Source organism: Sorghum bicolor, chromosome 8 (assembly GCF_000003195.3).
Source record: "Sorghum bicolor cultivar BTx623 chromosome 8, Sorghum_bicolor_NCBIv3, whole genome shotgun sequence".
NCBI classification, from domain to species: domain Eukaryota; kingdom Viridiplantae; phylum Streptophyta; class Magnoliopsida; order Poales; family Poaceae; genus Sorghum; species Sorghum bicolor.
The window spans coordinates 8,755,299-8,771,088 of record NC_012877.2 but is presented as its reverse complement, the minus strand read 5'-3'; positions in this window follow the sequence as shown (position 1 = coordinate 8,771,088).

The window sequence follows — 15,790 nt, the reverse complement described above, 5'->3', positions numbered from 1 at the left end:
TCTTAGGCATGAACTGGATGGCGCAACGAGGGGTTGTGCTAGACACTTTGCACCGAACCATTAAAATCCCATTGCCCAATGAGAGTTCTTATTTGCTAATCCAATTAGTTACTCCCAAACGGACAATTGGGCAAGTTCATGCCACTAATGTGTCTGAAGTTAAAGATATCCCGGTAGTTCGAGACTTCCCGGATGTATTTCCTGAAGACTTACCAGGTCTGCCTCCGGACCGGGATGTACAATTCAGTATAGAATTGAAACCAGGAACAGCCCCAATATCTCGAAGGGCCTACAGAATGGCACCGAAAGAGCTGGCCGAATTAAAAGCCCAATTACAAGAGTTGTTGCAGAAGGGTTTTATTCAGCCCAGTTCTTCTCCATGGGGTTGCCCAGCCTTGTTTGTGAAGAAGAAAGATCAGACATTAAGGCTGTGTGTCGACTATCGTCCTCTAAATGAGGTGACGATTAAGAACAAGTACCCATTGCCCCGCATTGACTTATTGTTTGACCAGCTAGCTGGGGCCAAAGTGTTCTCAAAAATTGATTTGAGATCAGGGTACCACCAAATTAAAATTAGACCGGAAGATGTGCCCAAGACTGCTTTCACAACCCGTTATGGGCTGTATGAATACTTGGTGATGTCTTTTGGGTTGACTAACGCACCGGCCCATTTTATGTACCTGATGAACTCTGTCTTCATGCCAGAACTAGACAAATTTGTGGTCGTCTTCATCGATGACATCTTGATTTACTCCAAAACTAAGAAGGAACATGCTGAACACTTGAGAATCGTGTTGACCCGTCTCAGGGAGCATCAGCTATATGCCAAGTTCAGCAAATGTGAGTTCTGGTTGGACAAAGTTCATTTCCTGGGTCATGTATTATCAGCGGAAGGAGTCGCTGTAGACCCAGGCAAGGTAGAAGATGTGTTGAATTGGAAACCCCCGACTACGGTACATGAGGTCCGTAGTTTTCTGGGCATGGCGGGATATTACCGTCGTTTTATCCCAGACTTTTCCAGAGTCGCCAAACCAATCACAACCTTGCTCAAAAGTCAAACAAAATTTGTTTGGTCACCCCAATGTGAGCAAGCTTTTCAGACTCTGAAAAGGTTGTTGACAACTGCACCTGTCTTAGCCCAGCCAGATATTGAAAAACCCTTTGATGTATATTGTGACGCATCAGGAATCGGGTTAGGCTGTGTGCTGATGCAGGAGGGTCGCGTAATTGCATATGCTTCCAGACAACTCAAACCACATGAAGAGAATTACCCGACCCATGATCTCGAACTAGCCGCCGTGGTACATGCATTGAAGATCTGGCGTCATTATTTGTTGGGAAACACATGTCATCTATATACAGATCACAAAAGCTTGAAGTATATCTTTACTCAAGCTGAGCTTAATATGCGCCAGCGAAGGTGGCTAGAACTGATTAAAGATTACGACCTTGAGGTGCATTATCACCCTGGCAAGGCAAATATAGTAGCGGATGCCCTCAGTCGTAAGGCTCACTGTAATTGCTTAACAGTGAAGCCTAGGGATATAACTTTGTGCCAAGAGCTAGAAAACTTGGGAATAGAAATGATTTCCCAAGGAAGCCTTTCCAATCTAAAGATTGATTTCAATCTCGAGGCTCAAATCATAAAGGCACAAAAAGAAAACAAAGGCATGAGACATCTTAAAGAGAAGATTTCTAATAGAGCACTCACAGACTTTGAGGTGGATGATGCGGGAGTAATCTGGTTCAAGAACCGGTTAGTGGTTCCAAAGGTACCTGAGCTACGTCAGCAAATCCTAGATGAAGCTCATACCACGAGGTATTCTATTCATCCGGGAAGCAATAAGATGTATCAGGACCTGAAGCAAAGGTTTTGGTGGACAAAAATGAAGATAGAAATAGCTCGCTATGTGGCCCAATGTGACACCTGTCGAAAGGTCAAAGCCATTCATCTCAAATCCGCTGGGGAGTTGCAACCTTTGCCTATCCCCGCATGGAAATGGGATGACATAAGTATGGATTTCATAGTAGGATTGCCCAAAACGGCCAAGGGCTTTGATTCCATTTGGGTCATAGTAGATCGTCTCACCAAAACAGCACATTTTCTGCCGGTAAAGCTATTGTATCCTGCCTCCACCTATGCTAAGATTTATTTCGACCGTATCCTAAGTCTGCATGGAGTGCCAAAGACAATAGTGTCAGATAGAGGCACACAATTTGTCTCCCAATTCTGGAAATGTTTACATGAGTCCTTGGGCACTAAGCTTTTACACAGCACAGCCTACCACCCTCAAACCGGTGGGCAAACTGAAAGGGTAAATCAAACCCTAGAAGATCTATTAAGATCTTGTGCCCTGAATTTTCCAGATAAGTGGGATGACTGCTTGCCTCTAGCAGAATTTTCTTACAATAATAGCTATCAAGAGAGTATCAAAATGGCTCCCTTTGAGGCACTGTATGGTCGCCGATGTCGAACTCCGTTACACTGGTCAGAACCTGGAGAGAGATGGTTCTTCGGAGTTGACTTAGTGAAAGAGACTGAGAACAAAGTAAAACAAATCCAAAATAACTTGAAAGTTGCTCAGTCCCGACAGAAAAGTTACGCTGATAAAAGACGTCGACCATTAAAGTTCGCCAAAGGTGATCATGTGTATTTGAAAGTATCCCCAATGAAAGGAGTAAATCGTTTTGGTGTTAAAGGCAAGTTAGCGCCTCGTTACATTGGTCCATTTCCAATTATTGACCGATGTGGGCAAGTCGCTTACCGCCTTAAACTGCCCGAACGATTATCCGGGGTACATAATGTGTTCCATGTGTCTCAACTGAAAAAGTGTCTTCGGGTACCAGATCGAGTTCAAGATATTGAAGATGTAAAGCTTGAACCAGATCTAACTTATTCGGAATATCCTATCCGAGTACTGGATCAAAAAGCTAGAGTTACTCGAAGGACGACCACTAAATGGTATAAAGTACAATGGAGCCAGCACTCCGAAGAAGAAGCTACCTGGGAATCTGAAGATTACTTGCTAGAGAATTTTCCTGAATTCTATGCTTCTCTTCAGGACAATATATGATAACCAGAGGATGTACTCTAGTAAAGAAACAGAGTCGCCAAAGCCATGTACTGAATGTACATATATATATATATAATGAAGTATTTTCCCCAACTCCTTGCCTTATGGAAAGGTTGAAGATGAAAGAGTTTTGACAAATTTCCTTTTCCATTACTTACCCTAAGGTTTTAAATCTCGAGGACGAGATTTCTTTAAGGGGGAAGGGCTGTAACATCCCTGATGTTACGGTTACTAAAAACGGATCATGTCATCATAAGCATTGTAAAGCATAATTGTTAAAGCACATTAGTATGCATCAACTTAAAATAAGTTTACTTTGATTGCTTGAGCCTAGGGAAGTAGAGTGTGCTTTTGCTTGTGTGATTGCTAAAACCCTAGGGTGGAAGTTTTCCGATAGGCTAAAGGGGGGAAAAACCCTGATTTCTGGATCCTAGATTTGCCCCTTTTTGTATAATTTAAAAACTAAGCAAAATTTGAGGTTGAGTTCAAAAGCAAAGTTGTAGCTCTTGGTAAGATGTACAACTTTGGTGTTTTGAGTTTTTGAAGTTTCAATACAAAATTTAAAGTAATTTTGAAAATACAGATTTCCAGAAAGTGTCCCCTTTTCCAACTTAAAACCCCAATTCAAAATCCATTTGGAATTTTGAAAAGTGGTCAACATGAAAGTTGTAGAGCACAAAAAGTTGAGCAACTTTCATGTTGGGAGTTTTTCAAGTTGTTATACAAAATCAAAAGTAATTTTGGAAATTCTGTTTTGCCCCAATTCAAAAATTTGGAATTTCCTTGATTTGAGTTTGATTTTCAAACTGTTTGGCCAAATTCACCCTGTTACACTCAAAATCAGTTCTGGACTTTTAAATATGTTTTGTAGCCTATAAAATTTGGCACAACTTTTGTTTTGGTGGCAATTGAACTTTAGTTCAAATTTTGGCTGAAATTCGCAAGGGGACAAAAGGGGGAAGATAGGGGTTGCTACAGTGATCCGATAGGGATCACCGGCTCCCTGTCCAGCGCAGCTGCCGCGCGAGCAGCGCCGCGCGCATGCGTGAGTGCACGCAGCTGCTTGCTGCCAGGGTCGCCAGGCGACGTGGGTGTCTCGGGCTTGCCTTCCCCTCCACTTGAGCACCGACGTGGACGACGCCATCCGTGTTCGCTGTCCACGGCCGGAGAAACTCGACATCTCTCTCTCTCTGAAATCCACCGTACCCAGTTCCCCTCGCGCCAAATTGAGCAACCCAGTGTCTTCGCCATCTCCTTGCGGAATCAGAGCACCCCCAAGCTCACGCCCTAACCCCCTCAACCGCCAGAGCTCCTCCCTCTTCTCCAACTCCGGCCGAGACCGCCGCCGCGGAGTTCTTCCCGTGGCCACGGTGTTCCAGTGAGTATCACACCCCACGGGCGACTGTTTCACGTTCTTTTCGTGCCCCGGTCGCTCATGCGCTCGCTCCCTCTCTTTGATTGTGAGCAGGATTGCCGGAACAAGCTTGCCGGAGCCAGAGCTCCCGCCCGACGACACTGCCCCCGTCGCCAGCGGCTTCAGCTGCTTTCCCGCGCCTTGCAGCGTGAGCACCACTCTTCCTAATCCCCGTGGAAGCTCGCTAGGCCATCCTTTTACACTCTACCGGGCCCTAGTGGCCGGCCGATGATCGGCCAGGGCGGCCGCCGCCTTTCGCGTGGCCGAGATAGGAGGAGGGCGGTAGAGCGTCCTCAAGCCGTACCTCTGGAGTCGCAAGCTCAAGGCGCAGCCGATGTGCACCCGGGTGTGGGGCTGGGGCCTCGCCAGCGGCAACCGGAAGCGCGGCAAGGCCGCCGGGTGCGAGGGAGACGGAACTGACAAGCGGGACCCGCTCGTCAGTGTCCGCGTGAGGGGGAAGGGGGACAACACGCGCCACCCGCTCAGGCTCGCGTGGGCCGAGCAAAGCGGGCCGGCCTGCGGGCCGATTCCAAACCACGCTGCAGTGGCTTTTTCTTTTTCTTTTTATGTAATTTTTGTTGAATGTTTGAAATTGTGTAGAAAATTGTGGGTTGATCCAAAAATCACAAAAATTTTTGTATAGATTCCCTGAAATAAGTAGAACCCAAGAAAAATACTAGGCTCTGTTTTCTGATAGTTGGTCAGGGTATGAAAATTGGTTCTTTTAATTAGCAAATAAAACTTTGATGAATTTTAGTAATTTATTAGGGTGTCCAAAAATCACCAAAAATTGTGGGGAGCCTCTAGATATTATTCCCTGGCTCCACCCAAAATTTGGTGGCATTTGGATAATGTTTGTTTAAAATATTAATAAACCCTTATTTAACACTTAAGTAATAATTCCAAAATAATTAAATAGTGGTTATTTAGATCCTCATAATTAGGGTTGAGTGATTTTGGATTATGTGATGACCTGAGGTCATTAACCCTAATGACCTTTGGCATTTAATTATTGTTTAGCCTTAATGCTTAATTGCTGTCATTAGTAATTAATTAAGAATTAATTAAGGTAAATAGGTTTAATAATTACTTAATTTAAGATATTTATGAATTAAGTAAAGTCTTAGTTTACAGATGCAACCTCTTGGGTAAAAATATTAAGTTATTAAACAACTTTATTTAGTGACAATTCTGTATTACATTAAAAAGGCAAATTGTACTTAATTCGGTCCCTCTTGCATAATTACCATACGCATATCATAAGCATTCATCATCTTGCGTATAGCGTTCGTGACCGAAGGAGCGCCCGTTGAATCGAACCCCGAGGTCGGTGCTCCGTTCGAGGAAGTCGGATCCGAGACTTGGGAAGTCTCCGAGGGTCCCTCTCTGCCCTGCAACCAAGGCAAGCCCCGGATGCATTAACCCCTCCTTGAATGTTTTAAATCTTTTATCACTTATGAATTGAAAATGCTGCATTAGGTAGTTGAGAATTGGGTTAACCTACTTGCTGCATTTACTACCTTGATATCTGTATCCTGCCCTTGACACCTGTTTTATTTTAAAACTGCGTAGCAATGCTTAGCCCTGCTACTAGATAGGTTTTTAAACAAGAAAGTTTGAAGGGTTGTTGTGGGAGACACTTACGATCGATGATGTTTCAATTTGAGACCGGTCGGTGGACTTGCTTTAAGAATGGAGTCTTAAAGTAGTGTCTCCAACTGTGTCGATTAAGGACCGGTCCGTTGATGGCCTGCTGGGTTGAGAATTTATAGTACTAGCCACTTGCCTCCGGTAAGCCCAGTCTTGTGATCCCTCGACGCGAACAGCTACTCGCGCACTGGGAGTGGAAAGATGGCGAGAGTAGTGTGTACCCACCTTACGGATCTGAGATGACCGGAAAACATCTAGATCGGCTGTAGGATGGTGGAGTACTGTGCTCTCGGGTGCCGCGAACCTGGTCAGATTTGGGGAGAGCTTGATTTGGGTTGACATATGCAAGATTTAGTTCTACATATGTCGGGTGGTTAGGAACTCCAGCTGGATTGCTAAGCGATTCGAATCGTCGTTGCTCCCCGATTGGGAGACTCAATTCCTTCGACCCTCATCGTAGTTAAATATGCAACTAAGTGATATAATGAGAAAGGGGAAAATGTCTCATGAGGTTCGGATCCCAATTCCCGGACTCATAGCGACATGAAGCTATGGCCATCAATAAATAATGCTTAATGATAGGACTAGGAACTCACGGATTCGTCTGTGGGATACAACCAGTTAGACTATCCTCGAATTCCTCTGCCTCTGCGAGGGAGGAATTCGGGTAAAACTTGAAAATAAGGATGCACTACTAGTAAACTTTTCCGCAAAACACTTTGGCTCCTTGCTCAGCCACCCCTTGTCTACCCTAAGCCTGCATCTCTAAATTCTCCTCTTTTCCCGTCGGATAAGTCTTGTTGAGTACTCCCGTACATCAGGGTTTCAATACCCCTGTTGCAGGTGAAGCACAGGAGCCGACTTGTTTCGGACCCTGTTGTGTGACCGTCGTCGAGGTTGACGACGAAGAGGAGTGAGCGTGACCCATGGGCAGGGTCTGTAATTTTGTTCTGTCTATACTAAAGTTTCAGTTGCTCCGCTGGACCAGGCTTGTAATAACACTCTACTATTTGGAAGAACTCCTTTTGTAAATTAAGTTATGTAATACTTCCGCTGTTTCACTCTGAAATATTATTTTGGTCTTGTGTTGTTGAGTTACTGCGTTATCTTCGCAACGAATGATCCTGGTGTTAAGGTGGCCACTTGCTATCCTGTAAGGGCGAGAATAAACAGTTCTCGTTGTTTGACCATTACCAGTGGTCAGGACGAGCCAGCTTGGTACGCCACAGGTAGCAGTGGAATGAGCGCCCAGCAATGCTCATCGGACTTCTAAAGTGGGAGGACTCCCGGCATCACCGTCAGAGGTCCTTAGGACAATGGCAGGTGTCGGTGGGCCCAAACACTTAGGAGGTTCTGCCACACAGATTATGGCCGATTTTGTGACTCAGCATTGCGGTCTAGTGGAAACCTTGGAAATTGTACCCTGGACGCTCTTCTTTGATGGATCTACCTGTGACCGGGGGGCAGGAATCGGCATTGTATTAGTTTCCCCTAAGGGGAGGAAGTATGAGTTTTCCTTGCCGATTGTTGCCACATCGACAAATAATCAGGCTGAGTATCAAGCTCTGATCAAGGGATTGGAGTTGCTGAGAGAAGTTCGTGCTAATGCTGTTGAAATATTCGGGGATTCTATGTTGGTTATAAATCAATTGGTCGGAAGCTATGAATGCCGAAGTGAAGTTCTCATAACGTATTTCGAGAGAAGTATGCAACTGTTAAATGAATTCAAGGATTTCCGATTGGAGCATGTTCCCCGATTGCATAATGAAGACGCTAATCTGTTAGCTCAGCATGCCTCGGGATATCAGCCAATGATTAATGCGACATCGGTAGTCGGTGCCGATGATTGGAGGAAAGAAATTATTGATTATCTGAAAGATCCATCCAAAAAAGTTGAAAGACGGGTTCGATTTCAAGCAACCAAGTATGTGCTCCTTGAAAATGAATTGTATTATCGAACTATCGACGGGATTCTTCTCCGATGCTTGGGTGATGATGAAGCCAGAAGTTTGATGGGGGAAATCCATGAAGGAGTGTGTGGAGCGGATCAGTCAGCTTTTAAGATGAAGTGGATGATTCGAAGGAATGGATATTTTTGGCCAACCATACTTGAAGATTGTTTTAAATATTTCAAGGGGTGTCAAGGTTGTCAAAAGTTTGGTAATATCCAGAGAGCACCCGCATCGGCTATGAATCCTATAATAAAACCTTGGCCGTTCCGGGGATGGGCCATCGATCTGATCGGCCAGATTTATCCACCATCTAGCAAAGGGCATAAGTTCATTCTAGTTGCCACTGACTATTTCACTAAATGGGTTGAAGCTATTCCTTTGAAGAAAGTCACATCGGCCAATATGATTGATTTTGTGAAGGAGCATATTATTTACCGATTTGGGATTCCCCAAACGATTACTACCGATCAGGGCACCATGTTCACATCGGGGGAGTTCGATGAATTCGCAATCGGTATGGGAATTAAAGTGTTGAATTCTTCTCCTTATTATGCTCAAGCCAATGGGCAGACCGAAGCGTCTAACAAAGGAATTATCAAGCTTATTAAACGGAAGATTGAAGAAAATCCTAAGCGGTGGCATACATTATTAAATGAAGCATTGTGGTCTTATCGGATGGCTTGTCATGGATCGACCAAGGTATCACCCTATCAATTGGTGTATGGACATGATGCGGTGTTGCCTTGGGAAATTAAGGCTGGATCTAGGCGATTATCTTTTCAAGATCAATTAACTTCCGATGGTTATGCCACTTTGATGACCGATGAATTGGACGATCTAGCAGGGCATCGGTTAAAAGCTTTAATGAGTATAGAAGAGAATAAGAAAAGAGTTGCTAGATGGTATGATAAGAAGGTGAAGGCTAAAGAGTTTGCCGATGGGGATTTGGTATGGAAATTAATTTTACCAGTTGGGACCAAAAGCTCGAAGTTTGGAAAGTGGTCTCCTAATTGGGAGGGTCCTTATCGGATAAGTCGATCGGCTCCTGGTAATGCCTACATTCTAGAAACCCTCGAAGGAATTGAATTTCCCAGAGCATTAAACGGCAAATATTTAAAGAAGTACTACCCCAGTATATGGGTCGATGCATAGAAGTTTAGGTGCCGATAACACTCCTATCGGCTGGATCCAAATGCTTGGGGACAAGACTTGGTGTTTCAAAAGTTTAGGCGCCGATAACAGTCCTATCGGCTAGACTAAAAGCTGAGGAAGCAGGAAAGCGCAGATACAATGCCAATGGAAACTCTATGTGTTAAGCAGCGTCTGGATTGCCGATATAGCGCGTAGCCGAATTTGGTTGGCTGCTTCTATCTCCTTGATGTCATCATCGGCAGAACCTTCTATCGGCTTCAGCTTCTTCTTCAGTTGGAGTGCTTTGCGACCATGAGCATTTCGCTCGCGCTCAAGAAGCCTGATGGTCTCTGGCAATTGGCTCTCTTCCTGTTGGGCTTGGGACAGAGCGTTCTCTACTTCCTTAAGCTCCGCCAATAGAGATTCTCTTCTTGCCGATAGATCGGATATCTTCTGCTTCAGCGCATCTCCTGAAGATTTCAGGATACCGATGTTCTTGTGCTTCTCATCGGCCAGGAGTTTCTCTTTCCTCATTTCATCGGAGAGTTGAGTCTGAGCGGCTCTATCGGCAAGACGCTGAGAAGCTCTCTGGTACTGCAGCTGGCGACTCTCCAGATGAGCGGCTTGGAACAGGATTTCTTCGACGTCGATCGGGATTTGGCCTCTGAGAGTTCTGAACAGGGTCTTGGTAGGGTCGGAGTCATCGACCAAGTGCGCTGTATCTTGGTGAAGGAGAACTGACAATTCTTCCAGCCTGGCCCTGATCTCTGCCGATGTAATACCAACTGTCTGAGAAGAACTTGCTTCTTCGCCTTCTTCTTCAGAGAGATCGATGGCGAAGGAAAACAGGCTATCAGGAGAATCTTGTTCCTGGGACGGAAAGCAAGGTTAGCTCATATTCAGAGAATCGGCAAATAATGCTGGCGGTAAACAGTGACTTACTTGCTTCAAGGCGATCTCTTGCCTTGGACTGGGAGGTGCTGACGGAGCTGCGGACTGACCGGCCAAAGATGCCGATGGAACTACAGATTGATCGGCTAAGGTTGCCGATGGGACGATATCGATTGAAAGAAGACAAGAAAGGTTATGAGACTAAATGAAAATGAGTTCATTGGCAACGGTATTGTTAAAGTATGTTACCTGGAGGGGGAACAACGGTTGTCTGAATCGGGAGAGCCGCCGATGATATAATTGGACCCACCGGACCAGTTGTTTGTTCACCCACAACAACTGATGTACCTTCTGTTTGAGGCTCTTCCTGCTGGGATTCTTCCATCTGTGGTGCATCCTGCATTGGTTGGGGAGATGGCGCTTGCTGTGTCTGGACTTCTGGAGAAGAAGGAGAAGACTCCACTGGGATTGGAGATACCGGAGGAGGAGAGGGAGTTGCCACTTTTTGGCGTTTCGTTTCGGCCCCGGTACTCTTGACACCCTTCCTCTTTGGCTGGCTGGACTGGGTGGCATCGGCACCTTGACGTGTGACCTTTGCCGATGCACTGGTTTGCTGCAATAACGAACAAGGGTTTATAAGTATAAATAAAGCCGATATAAAGATAGTCAGCGTAAAAGATAAAGATTTGACAAATTGCCTTGAAAGCCCGCGCCAGAGTGGGAGCAGCTACCGTTGGTGATTTCTGGGTTCTCCTGGTCGTAACTTTCCTGAGGCGCACACCCCGATGCACGATGGAAGCCAGAGTGGGAGCATTGTGGCCGATTGAGGAAATCGGGCCTGATGGAAACAAGTCGATCGGCTTGCCACTCCTGCTAACCGATGGAGGAATATTGTCAACCTGCAAAAGGAATACAAGGGTAAGCTGCCGATGGAAGTAATAGTGAGAAAATGAAACGTTGGTTTGAGTTACTTACAGTGTCATCGGGAACTTCGTATTCGGGGTCAATCATGCCGCGGTATGAAAGTGCCGATCTGCAGAATAGATGCTCTTTCCATTCTGCCCACCATAACTTGTATGCCTGAGTGATAAAAGCAGCCGGAACCCATTCTGACAGATCTACATCTACATCGGCGTTTGGTGGTAGTTGGGCTACTCGAGTCCACTCAAGAAGGTTGTTGATGGTTTCTCTGGGTTTTATCACATCGGCATAGGGAAGTGCAATCGGCAACTGGCCGAAAGCTAACTGGCGAGCTAATGCCGATGGATTGTAAAATTCGTAAGTCTGGGGAGAAGTTTTTGTGCTACCGAAGAAATTCACTGGAATGGCTCTGGGAGTCACAATTGCCATCATCGCCTCATTATCCCTGTCGAGAGCTTCATCAAATGGATTGAGGGTCAGAGGGAGCATGCTATCTAGGTCATCATAAGCCAAGTGAGCATGGCTTCCCAAACCACCAGGGGCCTCCCAAGTTGCCGATGGATTGGCCAAGCAGGAGTTTCTGGGCTACCTGATGGAGAAGGTGGTAAACAGCGCCAAGCAGGTATCGGCTGAGAGGAAATTGGCCACCGTTAGCTAGTCTCTCTGCTGCCGATAGATAGACGGAAGTCGGTCCTGCCGATCGACCACAGAATACAAACTTGTCCAGCCACATGTTCAGAAAGGTGGTTTGCTCCTTTATGGTGACAGGCCCTCTCCCGCGGTACTTTTGAATGTACCCTGACCAACCGCCGATAGCGCGAGTCTCCACTTTGGCACTGGGGGCAGTATCAAAAAAGTGGGTGCTATCGGCAGAAGATATATCTAGCCCAGTGAGCATGGCTACATCGGCAAGGGTAGGAGAAGCAGGGCCGTGGCCAAAAACAAAAGCATTGAGGGTGTCTGACCAAAAGTAGGATGCAGCTATCAGCAGTGACTCATTCCTGTGCATATCGGCAATGGATAGCCTAATGCATTGGGCTAGCTTCCTTTCACCCCACTGGACTTCATAAGAATTGTTGACCCTCAAGAACCAGTCTTTCCACCCTACGGTAGGGCTAGGCCAAGAGCGAAAAGTGTCTTTCCACAGATCTAAAGAAAAGTTTTCAGCTCTAAAGGGGATCCTATTGGTTTCTGCGTTAATAAGGTTGGTTGGATCTGAATCCCCTAGAGGGCCGAGACATTGAAGGTGTGGTTGATCGGTGAGGATGACAATTTTATTGGACAACTCCTAGTGATTTTGGGGGAATAAAAATACAAAGAAAAAGGAAAAGGAGAATATTCAGTAAGATGAATCGCGAATGAACAGGAATAAAAAAAATACAGAAGATGAGATGGAGATCTGACCTCAGGGACGACGAAGCCAATGGCCATCTTGTCGTGAAGAGGACGTTGGAGGGCACCGGAGTTGATGAAGAGAAGTGCTTGTTGGAGGTCTTGAAGGTTGTAAATGGCGCCGCCGCTGGAAAAGTAAAGTTGGGTAGTAGAATGGTGTGATGGGGAAGGAGTACCCAAGAAGGAACTATTTATAGGACAAGGTGGGCAAGGGCAAATCCGACTTATCTCTTTGCCGCATCCGAGAAACCCGAGGGTACTCAGGTGGATATGGTAACTGTTCGCACGGTAATCCAGGGATTCTGCAGGTGATTTGATGGGAAGCGGTCGTTATCTAAAGATATTTTACTGTGCGAGATCTCCTGGTCGGTCCATCGGCGATATTCTATAACGGTCATCTTGCCGATGAGCGGATAGGGGGGAAGTAACCGTTTTTGCGAATATCCTGGTCAGAGCATCGGCAGATCTTTGTAACGGTATTGTTGCCGATGTACGACTGAGAAAAATGCCCGTTTAGGAAGTTGGGGATTTCGAGGAATCTGCGGAGGATTAGGATCAGAGTTGTCCAGATTGAGGTTGTCGGTTACCAGATTAGGAGCATTAATTGCGGAGAAGGCATCATTACTGCAGAGAATTTCGGAGCATTAATAGTTTTATACTCCGAAACTGGGGGGCATGTGTTGACACCGTTTTTGGGCACGTGTCTAGGATGGCAGGATAGGGTGGCAGTACGATGCGGGTTGCCGATGAGGATGGTTGCCGATGAGGGAGAGGTTGAATGTGACTAAGTCCACAGGCAGTAATATGGTGCCGATGGCTGGATAAAAAGGTCTGTCGATGACTATGGCAAAGGGATTGCCGATGATGCAAAGGAGGAGTCCGGAAGCTGCCAGTTGTCATGTGGAGGAGTTTCGGTTTGTCACGAAGGATAGTTTGTTATTTCCTTAATTATTTGCATCGTTTTGTATACGGATTCCGTGTAATCTGGAATTCGAATTCTAATCGTGTCTGGTTGTAGTTCTTTGAGCAGGGTATAAATATAAACCCTAGGGCCTTGTAAGAATCAATCAAGAAATCAATCAAATACACGTTTTTACTCATATTCCAGCATCTACTTTTTGACGACTTCATCATATTTTTTTTCTTTTTATTACGAGTTCTTAGGAATTCGTCGACTTAAGCTCGGCGTGTTCTCAAGTTCCGCGTGAGTACCTCTTAGCCGTGACATCCGGGCGCATCGCTGTTGTCAGGACTAAAGTATTCGAGTTATCACCTTTGCCGATAGTAAGGTCAAATCGGCTGGCACGCCTTAACGTTTGAATCGGGTATTAGCCCTTTGTGTTTGCAGATCAGTTTTGCATCAACAAGGATAAGGGGGATCACGAGTGGTCTTACCCCATCTCGTGGTCACCGCATTTACATTTTCCACAGAATCAGGAGAAACAATAGCTTTAGCGGCAGAAGCAAGCTCAGCTACTTTTAACTCGATCTTCTTATTAAAAGCTAGCTGATCTCTAACAGAAATGGTCAGGCCATCAAGCTTTGTATTTATGTTGACAAACATTTGATCATTTTCGGAAAGCTTTTTAACAAGATTTTCATTGATTTTGGCCTAACCTAGCACAAGATCTTTCAGCGAAGGCTGGGAGGAATTAAAACTGGAGTAATTACCTTGGGGGCGGTTCTGGTTGTTCCACCCATTACCTTGCTATTGTTGGCGGAACCCGTTGTTGATGAGTGATGCGTCCTCCTAGGTTCCGGGGCAAAATTCCCATGTGGCCAACATTCCCACATTCCTCACACGTCATGCGTGAGTCGATGGCTTGGATAGTGACGGTGGTAGGATCAGTGGCATGTCCGTCCAATCTCTTCATTAGTAGGTCTATTTTTGTGGCAAGCAGATCCATCTCCTTCACGGTATGCATGCCTTTTTGTGTTTTGCGTCCCTCTCCCCAACTCTGGTTGGCTACCATCTTCTCAATTAATGCCGTAGCATTCTCGATGGTCAGGTAGAGGAACACGCCTCCAGCAGCGGCATCGACGTGCCCCTTAGACATGGGCGTGAGCCCCTCATAGAAATTCTGAAGCACGAGCCAATCTTCCATCCCGTGGTGGGGCAGGCCCGGATGTACTCCTGGAGCCTCAGGAATGGATTTGAGTGAAGTCTGCTAGAAGTTTGATATCTTTCCCCTTAGAGCATTTGTTTTGCTCATGGGGAAAAATTTCACGAGGAACGCCACTGTTGACGGTCCTTAAGTACTAAATATAACCATCAAATAAAGAAAGAAAAAGATCCAAATGTAACCAACACCCAGAATTAGGGTTTTATCTGACAGAATTCCACGAGTTTTTGTGTTTGTCTATTTGTGCAGGGGGTTATCAGGAAATATGGAGGAAAGGCCCACACGTCGGGATTACATAGAGATATTAATGTGCCGCGCAATTTTCTATCATCTAGAAGAGTCGAGAAGCCACGGGAACAAAGCAGAAGCCGAGAGGGCTCACGGACAGGGCGCCCGCCCACCTATTTCGGCCAATCACGCTCAATCTCGCGGATTATGCTCCAACCACCTAAAGGATCAAGAATAACCGTTCAATCAATGTCGGTTTGATCCGACGGCCTAGATTCACTTGAGGGGACTATATAACCAGACTCCCTGGCCCCTGGAGGAGGCACCCCTTGATCATTATTCATTATTCATAGACAGAGCAAAAGCTAGGGTTTAGAGATGAGAGCTCTCCTCTCTTCACTAAACTAGAGTAGATCTAGATAGTAGCGAGATGGAGAGCGAAGGAGGATTAGAGGAGAGGCCGGCCTGTCGGTTCTTCCTCCGGTTGTACTTCGCCATGATCAAGCTCTAATCAAGCTTGCTCATGGGATGACTCTGGTAATCTACTTCTAATTCATTATGCAATTACTAATCATGTATGTTCTGGTTCGCAACTCTTTTGAGTACTTCTAATCTATAGGACCCTATAGGTTAGAGTTGTAGTATAGGTGTAAGCGTGGTGCTTAGACCTAGATTACTTGTGGATATCTCCTGTCTAGCTGGATCGTGTGGTAGGCCGCGTAGGTGACAGTTACGTTGGTTCTCTGTAGTCCACCTCTCGTTTGCAAGACAGGTAGGGTTTATCGGCCTATGGATAAGCATCCTTTGTGGTGTATTCTTATCACGTGGTTCGTCCCAGACATAGACATAGCCCTTTGAAGTAGAGAAACCATAGTTATTCTCTCTATTCTGCTACCATCGCCCATATACTAGATTGCTCTACTCTCTATTCCCATATTATCACTCACTATTATCTTACCTTTAATATTGTTCTTATTCGATTCTACCATCTTTCCTATTTACACCTATTTACTT